General features: G+C 39.4%; 1 pseudogene; it reads right to left on the reverse strand.

The window, feature by feature from the left end:
- Nucleotides 1-10,715: 10,715 nt before the first annotated feature.
- Nucleotides 10,716-11,175, reverse strand: LOC129517686 (ATP synthase subunit d, mitochondrial-like; annotated as a pseudogene).
- Nucleotides 11,176-11,714: the final 539 nt, after the last annotated feature.

Below are 11,714 nucleotides of genomic sequence, written 5' to 3' on the forward strand. Positions count from 1 at the left end.
AAACTGAGGGTTCCTGGAGGGGAGGGGGGTGGGGAGATGGGGTAACTGGGTGATGGGCATTAAGGAGGACACGTGATGTAATGAGCACTGGATGTGATATGCAACTGATGAATCACTAAACTCTACCTCTGAAACTAATAATATACTATATGTTAATTGGTTTTAAATAAAAAAACAAGGGAAGTCTGAGGAACTTCTACAGCCAAGAGAAGCCTAAAGAGATATGATAACCAAATGTAATGCGGTATCCTGAATGGGATCCTGGAACAGATAAAGGACATTAGATAGATAAAAACTAAAGAAATCAGAATAATGTATGGACTTTAATAACAACATACCAATATTGATCCATTAGTTGTAACAAATCCATGATAATAATGTGAGATGTTAATAGGGGAAATTGGGTGTAGGGTATATGGGAACTATGTACCATCTTTATAATTCTTCTATGAATCTAAAACCGTTCTAAAGAATAAAGTTTATTTAAAAAAGAAAAAAGATGGAAATTAAAATGTGGGAATAATTTGCTGGTTTTCAGAGAAGAGGGGGCTCTGGCTTTGGCTATAAGTTACTGAGAGAAAATAACCCTGCAGTAGAGAAGAATATTAATCTAGCTATGTTTATTTGATGAAAATAAAACTATAGAATTCAAGAACAACCCTCTTCATTTGTTCAGATTCTGTGCTCTCCAAGCAATCTTCCCATCTATAATAGGTTCTCAAAGTGACGTGCCCATCCAGAGGGAATGCCCTGAATAGACATGTGTCTTATTCCACTAGATCCAGCTATAAATTAATAAATGACTCCCTGGTTTATATGTCCACCTTTTTCAAGCATAGTTAGCATAAAGCAGTCTCCCAGGACGTGACTATTTTGGGTGCACTAAATAAACTGAGTTTCTCAATCTGCAAAGCTGAAGTCTGACCTTGAACCCATGAGGAATTTGCAGTCAGCCTGTCCATTAAGCTTTGACAAACGTGGCATATTAAGCATTCTCATAGTTAACATGTCGCTCTCACATGGCCTACAGGTCATACTTCTGCTGGAAATCAATATGCAAAAAACCCAGAGTGTTGCGGGATTGGGGGCAGTGTGCAGGGGAGGCATGTGGGGAGAGTTGACATAGTAGAAAGAGAAAGGGCTTTAATGTCCTAAGATCTGAATGTGGGCAAGATACCCATTTGGTATACTCCATTTGTATATGGTAAATTGAGAGTGTTCCATAAGATACAAGTTTTGTTACTGCCATCCCAGGCTAAATTTATATTTTACACATACCTGAAAGTTAACCCAAAGGCATAAATGTCTTGGGGAGTCATTTTGGACCCCAGTCAGGAAGTAAGGTGGCAAAAGAAATTGGGGGACCTAGGCCCCATCAGGATTTTTGGAAATCACATTCCAGTGGCGCCCAAAACTAGGTCTTCTATTTGTCCACTAAGCCCACTCAAGGGGGATGAAGCAATTAGGGAAGTGCTGGTGGCATATGTTTTGAATAACTCCGTGGTTCATGGAAACATGGGACTCCCAACGAAGTGTCACAAGGTATCTTCAACTCTCATCCAGGGAAAGTTTTCTGGAAGCAATGAAGATAATAAGAGCTAACATTTGTTCAGCACTAACTTTCGTTAACAGAGTCCCAAGCACAAAGTCTTTCTAGGACTATTTTCATATGTGTTTGTTTATCTCACTAAGAACATCCTGTGGATGATGATACTGAACTACTAATGTGAACTGATTGGTTACTGTGAGCTGCTTCTACATGCTTTATCTCATTCAGTGCTGTTGATAAACTGATGAATTAGGTACTAGTATCATCCCTATTTTACAGACTTAAGCCTTGGCCTAGGGCACACAGCTATAACAGGCTGAATGTTGATTCAATCCAGGTTGGTGATTCCAGAAACCATTCTAGTACCATACTACTACCTCCAATTTGGCTTTACTGTTTATCCCACACAAGCTATTTAATGGGTTTTTAAAAAGATTATTATTTATTTATTTATTATTTATTTATTTATTTATTTAAGAGAGAGAGAGAGAGAGAGAGAGAGAGAGAGAGAAAGGAGAGTGTGCAATCTTGGGGGAGGCAGAGGGAGAGGGATAGAGAGACTCTCAAGCAGACTCCCTGTTGAGCTCAGAGCCTGATGTGGGCTTGATCCCAGGACCCTGAGATAATGACCTCAGCTGAAATCAAGAGTCAGATGCTTCACTGAGACACCCAGGCACCCTTGAGCTATTTAATGTTTTTAAGGTACAGGTATAAAACTGAAATAAGGAATCCCTGGGTGGCGCAGTGGTTTAGCGCCTGCCTTTGGCCCAGGGCATGATCCTGGAGACCTGGAATTGAATCCCACATCAGGCTCCTGGTGCATGGAGCCTGCTTCTCCCTCTGCCTGTGTCTCTGCCTCTCTCTCTGTGACTATCATAAATAAAAATTTAAAAAATTTATTAAAAAAAACTGAAATAACAATTCCCACTCTCACCCATTCAGAACATTGTGGATTTGTCATTTTGACCCTGAGAATGATGAAGCCCCAAATTAAGACTACTCCTTAGAGTAGTCCTGGAATATCTAATTTCATAGTTTCCCCTGGATTAAATAACAAATAGAAAACTTTCCTGTTTTTATCCGACTCATAACTATTAGTGATAAAAAAATCACAAATTAAGGCTGGAAAAAAGATAACTATATTTGATTTAAAAATTATTATAGAGGAAAAACTAAGAATTGCATCTTTTCACTGAGAAAACTGCAAAAATTGACCTGATAAATTAGACTTAATAGACGTCATCAAAGCAAAGGAAACAAAATGGAAATGGATAAAAATGCACTAAGAAAAATATGTAATTAACCGTAAACTGAATAGGGAATCTTACAAAATATAGATCCATAAAGTATGAGCTAGGCATATTGGACTGTGTAGATGGCCACAAAAGTAAAACTAATATATATGTAATATTTCATTATACCCTTATAAAGATTAATTGATTCTGATGAAAATAATATAAGCAAATTAAAAGTGAAAATGGAAACATTTTGCATATTTCAACTTGAATGCACAGAAAAATTTATAAAAGCAAGAGAAGGGCTTAATGGTGTTCTCTCCAGAAAATACTTAATGAGGAAAATTCATCAATATTGTTATAATTAAGAAGCATGATAGCAAAATGCTTTAAAGAGTGTGGGCTCGGGGATCCCTGGGTGGCTCAGCAGTTCAGCGCCTGCCTTTGGCCCGGGGCGTGATCCTGGAGTCCCGGGATCAAGTCCCGCATTGGGCTCCCTGTATGGAACCTGCTTCTCCCTCTGCCTGTGTCTCTGCCTCTCTCTCTCTGTCTATCATGAATGAATAAATAAAATCTTTTAAAAAAAAGTGTGGGCTCTGGGTGCGCTAGGGTGTCTCAGCGGTTGAGTGTCTGCCTTTGGCTCAGGGCGTGACCCCAGGGTCCTGGGATCGAGTTCTGTGTCGGGCTCCCTGCAGGGAGCCTGCTTCTCTGTCTGCCTGTGTCTCTGCCTCTCTCTCTGTGTGTCTCTCATGAATAAATAAATAAAATCTTTGAAAAAATAATAAATTGGTCTTCATAGAAACATATAATGTGATTTAGACACATATGTATTCAGGCCATAAATTTGCCCTTTGAATCAAAGATGCTGTGTCTGGACACATTTCCACCCGGTGTTTCTGTCTTCTGCTTATCTTGATCGCTTTGTTAAGTATGTGCCTCCCTCAATAATGCATTCTGGTGTTGAATTATGTAGCAATGTTAAGGCCTGAGTGTGGTGAAGGGGAAAAATCCAAGGGGAGAAATGGGCCAGAGAACATCTTCCCTCCACCACCAGTATTTTTCAATCCCTTAATGAAAATGCTCAGATTTTTCCACTTGCTCTCAACTAAGAATTTTTTTTTCAGCCCCTTCCCTCTTTGCTGACCACCTTTCAGGTTCAGTTCATTACCTATCTCCTCCTTCCTTTACTCACCAAGACCCTCCCTTGTCTGAATTTGTATTGCCTTCTTGATCTTGAACGTGGAACTTCAGACCTCATTATTTGTATTGGTCTCTGTGTCATGTATTCTTTTAGTCCAGAGTTCTCAACTGCATCTGCCCAGTGGAATTGACCCGGGAGCTTTAAAAATACTGACACCCGGGCAGCACCCTAGATATTCTTATAAATTGGGTTTAGACTAGGATTTTTAAAAGCTCCCCAGGAGATCTTAACATGCAGCCAGGGTTGAGAACCACAATTTTCGACCCTCGTGAAGGTGAGCTCCCTTATAATAGAGAATGGTTTCCATTAGCAGCCCTTGAACTTGTTCAGATGCTGGTGTACCTGCAAGTTATGGTGCTCTTTGAAGACTGCTATAAAATATTGATGTATTTGATTGATTCATATAAATGAGGGACAATTTTAGCAGCAAAGAAACTACTGTGGTTTGAGTATAAAATATAAAAGCACAGCCCTGAGCACCTTTAACCAAAACAGGCTTTTGAACTAAACATGACTGGCTGATTCCCAGTTTCCCCCTAATATTTTTTGGCTTCTTGTTCCATCACCTGTTGGCATTTACTAACAGTCTAGCAGTAACAAGTATCAAAGAATTAAACAAAAATTATGAGCTAAAAAAGGGAATTGAATCCCATCTTTTTGCTTTCTTTTGCCTGCAAAGTGAGATAAGCCTACTATTACTAGATTTCCGGTCTTGGAATACTTCCATTCAGGTGGCAAAATATCCAACACATTAATAATTGCTGGCATTTATTAAACTCTTATTACATGGCAGATGCTCTGCTTTAAATCCATTCTTTATAACTTATGTACTTTATAGATTATAGAGATATAGATTATTTTGTAAGGATAGTTTTTGTCTAAAGGGATGAATGCTATGCAAAAAGTATTTCATTTAGAAATAATTTGTCTAAAGGTGGCCCCTTAGATCTCAATTTTGTGGGATTCTTGGGTGTTTTTTTTAAAGATCTGTTTGATTGATTGATTTGACAGAGAGAACACAAGCAGGGGTGGGGGCAGGAGAGGCAGGCAGAAGGAGAGGGAGAAGTGGGCTCCCCACTGAGCAGGGAGCCTACTCGGGGCTTGATCCCAGGACCCTGAGATCATGACCTGAGCCAAAGGTAGATGCTCATTCAGCTGAGCCACCCAGGCACCCCTTAGATCTCATTTTGAAAGGATTTTCTATTTTACTAATAACAGTGGCATGCACACAAATTTGTAAGTGCTACTAGTTATACACGTAAGTTATTATTTATTTACATACAAACTTTGGAGCCTTCGAAAGAGCTCCACACTTGGTTAGCAATCAGAAGCCTACAGGTTGTAAACTAAATGTTGACCTGCAAATGTGGAGTCGGTGGTAGGCTGAATAATGGCCCCCCTGAATTACCCAGGTCCTAATCTCTGGAACCTGTGAATGTTACCTCATAGGGCATAAGAGGCTGTGAAGGTGTGATTAAATTAAGGTCATTGAGATGGGGAGATTAATCAGGATTATCCAGGTGGGCCCTAGTGCAATTACATGTACCCTTATGAAAGGAAGCAAAAAGATTTGACACAGAAAGAAAAGGCAGTGTGCCCATCTCAGCAGAGAATGGGGGGAGGGGATGGGAGGCGAGAGAGGGAGGAAGGGAGAGAGGGAGAGAAGGAGATAAAATGCTGTGCTACCAGTCATTGTAGATGGAAGAAAGGGACACAAACCAAAGAATGCAGCTCTAGAAGCTGAAAAAGGCAAGAAAACATTCTCCCCCTAAAGCTTCCAGGGAACATGGCACCACTGAGGCCTTGATTTTAGCCCAGTGAAACTGATTTTGGATTTCTAGGTTCCAAAACTGTAAAAGAATAAATATTGCATTGTTTTAAGCCACCAAGTTTGTGATAATTTGTTACAGCTGCCATAGAAAATTAATACAGGATTGTTCCCTGCTTAGATATGGTCAGCAAAAATGAAGGTCATGATTTTAGGTATAGGCCGTTACTACACTTATAAAAAAAATGGAGGGACACTTTAAAACCAAGGAAATATTGACTGAAACTTTGTTTTTAAGTTGATGCAGTATGCAATGGAAAACTGGGCTTATTGCTAACGTAGAAACTACTTTAATTGAACAGTTTTTGAAGAAATTGGGCTCTCTTTTTGGATTGTATCCACCCAGGCTGAGATGTGCCAAACCAACCCCATCTGTGTGGTTTACATCAGGATATACTTTTTTAAAAGGATGTTTTGGGAAAAAATGACTAAAATCCTCACATGGTAGTTTAATTTCAACTTGAACTTCTTTATGAAAAATTAGAAAGCAATAAATAATATATGGATTATCAATTGTATTGCATTAATTAAACAATGAGGCCATTAGACCAAGGTGATTCTAGTACCTTCGCAGCCGTTATAAGCAAACCAGAACCTAAGCATGTGAATGCCTCAAGATTAAGAAATCAAACCCTAAAGACAACCAGTTACAACCAGCCACCTAGGTGTTTCCAACTAAGGTAAAAACTTAAGCTATAGCCAATCAAATCATTTCATTGCTCTGCTCCCACCTTTACTCTGTAGAAGTCTTTGCCCTGGCCACTTCCAGCTTGGCACGCCTAATTTAAATCCATTTTTATTCTCAAACTCCTAATATTTTTAATATGCCTCAGTTTATCTTTGAATAGCTTCTAAGTGTATTTATGGGTCAGATAGGCTCTCAATATATCATGACTCAGGATACCATCAGATTAACCAGTGCATGAGGAATTTGGGTTTTTCCTCCCCAACTACACTATATAAACAAACTAAAAGAGTACGCTCACATCTTGGTAGCGACAGGATGGCATGCTCCTCACATATTTGGCTTCGCTTAAATTTTCTGGAAAATAAACTCACTTTATCTAGAAGTCAACATGGAAGTTGGTGGGTCATTAGTAATTAAAAAGGGGGAGTCCAAGTGAAGAATACAAAAATAAAACATCTTTTAATGAAACAGGTGTTCTCCTGGGAAGATTTGTGGGGGTTGGGCTGGGGAGTGAAACAATTTTTCAAAAAGCTTGGATAATTTGAAAATGACTGACCCCATTAAGCGTCAGTTTAATGACCACTATAGAAGGCTAATAAAAATAAACAACTATCCCTAAAGTACTAAGCCATAAATTCTCAACCAGTGAGTCTATGTTTTGCAAAAGAAGAAAAAGATATCTGTGGATTTTTGTTTGGGAAGTTTTTTGGTTTGGTCTTTTTCAACAACAATAATATGCACCCTGGAGATTAATTCTCTGCCTTTCACTTCCTGGTCACAGATTACTTCTAAGATTCATCTTTGTTTTTGTATTCATTTTGTAGCATTTCTGTCTTTTCGCCATAAACACAGATACTGGAATAAGGATATGTAGACCTTCGGTAAGCAGGAAGGATGTAAAGCAATTTGCTACATATATACCCAATGTTTCAATCATGTCTAGTGTTTAAGGCTTATAAAAGCAAATTATTTGCCCTTTCTAAATCCACTAAAACTCACTTGCCCCAAAGTGGTCTTAGAGTAGCATAGTTAATGAATTAGATACTGCTGAATTAGTAAATTCATACTCCTCCAAAGAGTATTTAGTAACTCAGCACATCTGCAATTTCTAAATTACTGCTCTTATAAACAAAGAGATAACTGGAGGCTACAATCTAATAGCTCTCTAAACACTTCCCTATTCTAGTGCATCACTGGGTGATATTTTTATGGGGATTCTTTCTATCATGTAACTTGATATAGGAATAAAAAGGTGACAGTAGCAGAAGGTAGGAGCAAGGTTTCTGGCTTGTGTGACAGGAAGCTTGGGCTCTGTTTCTCTAGTGAGGACCCCTGAACCATGGATCTAGCCTCAGAAAAATCTGGATCCGTGTTGATAACCAGGAATCCTATTCAAATTAGTACCCACCCGGCTTCTTGGGAATAAAGCAGAAGATGACTTTCTGGCTGACAGTAGGCTCCTGTGACACAGACGGTATGACCCTCAAACAAAGGAATGGGACATTTAGTTGCTTGCACCTTAGGGAATATAGTGAGTAGAGCTAAGAATGACCTGGGAACCCCAAAGTAGAATAGGGTTGAGAGTCCTTGTCACAGACATTGGTTCCAATTGGACTGTTTTCCAGTAAAACCCAGTTGGCTATCACTCAGATGCCCATGGAGGGGTGGGCACGCTTTTTTTGTAAACGGCCAGGTGGTAAATGGTGAGAGCCTTGGGTGCCAAGAGGTCAAATCAAGGATATTAGTATGTGTTTATATAACAAAAGAGAACAAATTTCCACACATTTAGTGTTCAGTAATAGTGATGAAGGATGGATCTTCTCATTCCGAAAAAAAATCCAGTCTCGGCCCTGAGCTTAAAAAAAATCTCAATAAAACTTTAGTGCTGCTAAGCCATTAAACTTCAGCAGCATCAGGAAAATTAGGATATTCAGTTTCTACTCTTGGAAAAAAAAAAAAACTCATGGAACCATCAGTGGCTAAGTCCAGGAGAGCATACGAAGTTCACCACTGATACTAATAGTTCAATAACACATGAAAGACTCAAATATTTTCTGTGAAGTATCTGCTGATGAATAATGCGGTGAATAACCACAGGCTGTAAAACATCTTACATTTGCACAAGTTTTGTGAATTTTTTCAACGAAGCCTCTTTCTGTCCCACACAGATTTTTTTTGCCATGAGTTGTAACACATCTTCATATATTCTCCTTCAAGTTGTCCTGAATGAGTGTGTTTTCTGAACTTTGAAAATACTCTCTCCCGTAGCTGTTGCACACAGACTATTCATAAAGGCTAATTCTTTAATCACTCCAAACTCTCATTGCCTCCTCAAATAAACAATTAAGCAGCATTGATAACATCTGTCAACTCATCAAGACCCAAGCAAAACCACTCACAACTATTTACTTGTTTTTAATTGACTACTGATGTTGCTCTCAGGATCCTCAACTCTTCGAACAACTGTTCTCACCAAAAGGCCAATAGCTTGAAACAGACTTATTTTCTCTGGACACATTTCTTTAACTGCGGCAATCAAACATGGTTTGATTAAGCCACCCTCCGTAAATGGCTTTCTTTGCTTGGCTAAGAAAGGCTCACTTTTATTGTTTAGTTTTCTAAAGAAATTCTGCTGTGATGAGATATTCCATTTTAAATGTTCCAGTTTTTGTGAACATTGCTTTCCTGTGGGTTGGGAATATTGTGATGAGTGCTCAGTCTGGTAATATTGACACATGTTGTATTCTTTTAACACAGCTATCATGTCAATACATAAGAGATACAATATTTTGCTATCTGCTGTGGACTGTATGGTACTGAAGCTCTAACCCCTAATGTGATTGTATTTGGAGATAGGGCTTTTTAAGGAGGCATTTAAGGTTAAATAAGGCTATAAAGGTGAGGTTCTAATTCTTTTTTTTTAATTTTTATTTATTTATGATAGTCACAGAGAGAGAGAGAAGGGCAGAGACACAGGCAGAGGGAGAAGCAGGCTCCATGCACCGGGAGCCCGACGTGGGATTCGATCCCGGGTCTCCAGGATCGCGCCCTGGGCCAAAGGCAGGCGCCAAACCGCTGCGCCACCCAGGGATCCCTGAGGTTCTAATTCTATAAGAATGGCAGCCTTATAAGACGAGTAAGAGTTCTTCCCCCCCTCCCCCATGTACACACAGAGGAAAAACTGTCTACAAATCAAGGAGAGAGCTCACACCAGAGACTGGCCCTACCTATACCTTGATTTTGGACTTTATAGCCTCCAGAACTGTGAGAAATTAACTTCTGTTGTTTAAGCCACACAGCCTATGGTGTTTTATCATGGCAGCCCGAGCTAATACACTATCTAATTTGATAGCTAGGTAATCCCCATTCCAATGTACCTTAAAGCATGAGAATCAAAATCTACTTTCTTTTTCTTGTTTTGACATAGTGGGTATGCACTGTAATTAAAAAGAAAGAAGTGCAGTGTGGAGTTACGCATGACACTTTAAATGCTGTAGAGTTATAAATGTGTTGCTGTGATTTATAGCACACTAAGCAGTAGGAGGATGAAGAGATGAGAGAACCACATTTGGTCTCTGTTGCCACTATTCAACTCTGCTGTCACAGTTCAAAAGCGACCATAGATGATGTATGAATGAATGAATTTGACTGTGTTCTAATAAAACTTTGTTTATGGGCATTGAAATTTGAATCCATATGATTTTCATGTCAGAAAATATTTTTCTTGTTTTGATTTTTTTCCCAATCATTTAAAAATATTAAAAATCTTACTAGAAGAAAGCAAAGAGGGAAAGATTCATGATGTTGGATTTGACAGTGATTTCTTGGATATGACATCAAAACCACAGGCAACAAGGGGCACTTGGGTGGCTCAGTGGTTGAGCATGTGCCTTCAGCTCAGGGAGTCGTGATCCCAAAGTCCTAGGATCGAGTCCTGCATAGGGCTTTCCACAGGGAGCCTGCTTCTGATATGATCCAGCAATCTCATTTCTGGATATATTCCCAAAAGAATAGAACGCAGCTTCAAGATAGTAGCTCTTTGAGATAGCAGCATTATTCATAATAGCCAAGTGGTGGAAGCAATCCAAAAGTACATGGATGGATGAATGGATAACTAACATGTGGTATATACCTACAATGGAATATTTTTTACCATATAATTATTTCTAACGTCCGGTGTTTATAATATGAGGGCCAGAGCTTTCTTCCCAAGTTTATAAATTTTTGATTGGCTTGTGAGGCCAATAGGGATATTCTTCTTGTCTAATTTGGTTTCTGGGAAGACTTCATTTAGGTCCTCAATGGTCATCCAATTATATGGAATTATGTTCTTTACCCTCTCCAGCTCTTTCTCATATTCCTCAATCCTGGTCTTTGAGAGAGATAAAAAGCACAACTTATCACATTTTTTTTTTCCTGCAGCATCCACCTGAACAGTATATTTATTCTCTGGCACAGGAAACTTCTTCTCAAAGTCATCTACCAAGCCAGCATTTACCTCACTGGCCTTGTAGTCAGCCCTGAGGTGGATTCTCAGGGAGAGTAACCAACGTGGAGGTGAGGGTCTCATTCTAGGATTTCTGGAAGTCAGCAGTGGCCTTCTGGTTTGGTGGTATGATCTCCCCCAAAAGCTACCTAGTCAATGGCTTTTAGAGCAAGTTTTCACCCAGCCATCTTGAGATCCTTCACCAAGCCCAGCAGCCCATGATTCCCCACAATAGAATATTATTCAGCCTTCAAAAGGAAGGGAATCCTGTCACATGCTACAACACTGATAAACCTTGAAGACATCATGCTAAGTGAAATAAAGCAGTTACAAAGAGACAGTTTATGGGATGCCTGGGTGGCTCAGGGGTTGAGTGTCTGCCTTTGGCTCAGGGCGTGATCCCGGAGTCCCAGGATCGAGTCCCGTGTCGGGCTCCCTGCATGGAGCCTGCTTCTGTCTCTGCCTGTGTCTCTGCCTCTCTCTCTGTGTGTGTGTCTCTCTCATGAATAAATAGATAAAATCTTTTTAAAAAGTCTTAATCTTTAAAAAAAAACCCAAAAGACAGTTTATGATCCCATTTATATCACATATGTAAGGTATTCAAATTCATACAAATAGAAGGTAGAATTGTGGTTACCAGGAGCTGGGTGAAAGGGAAAATGGGTAGTTGTTGTTTAATGGGTATGGAGTTGAGTTTTTCAGAATGAAAATGTTCTGGAGATCTATA

Source organism: Nyctereutes procyonoides, unplaced genomic scaffold, assembly GCF_905146905.1.
Source record: "Nyctereutes procyonoides isolate TBG_1078 unplaced genomic scaffold, NYPRO_anot_genome, whole genome shotgun sequence".
NCBI classification, from domain to species: domain Eukaryota; kingdom Metazoa; phylum Chordata; class Mammalia; order Carnivora; family Canidae; genus Nyctereutes; species Nyctereutes procyonoides.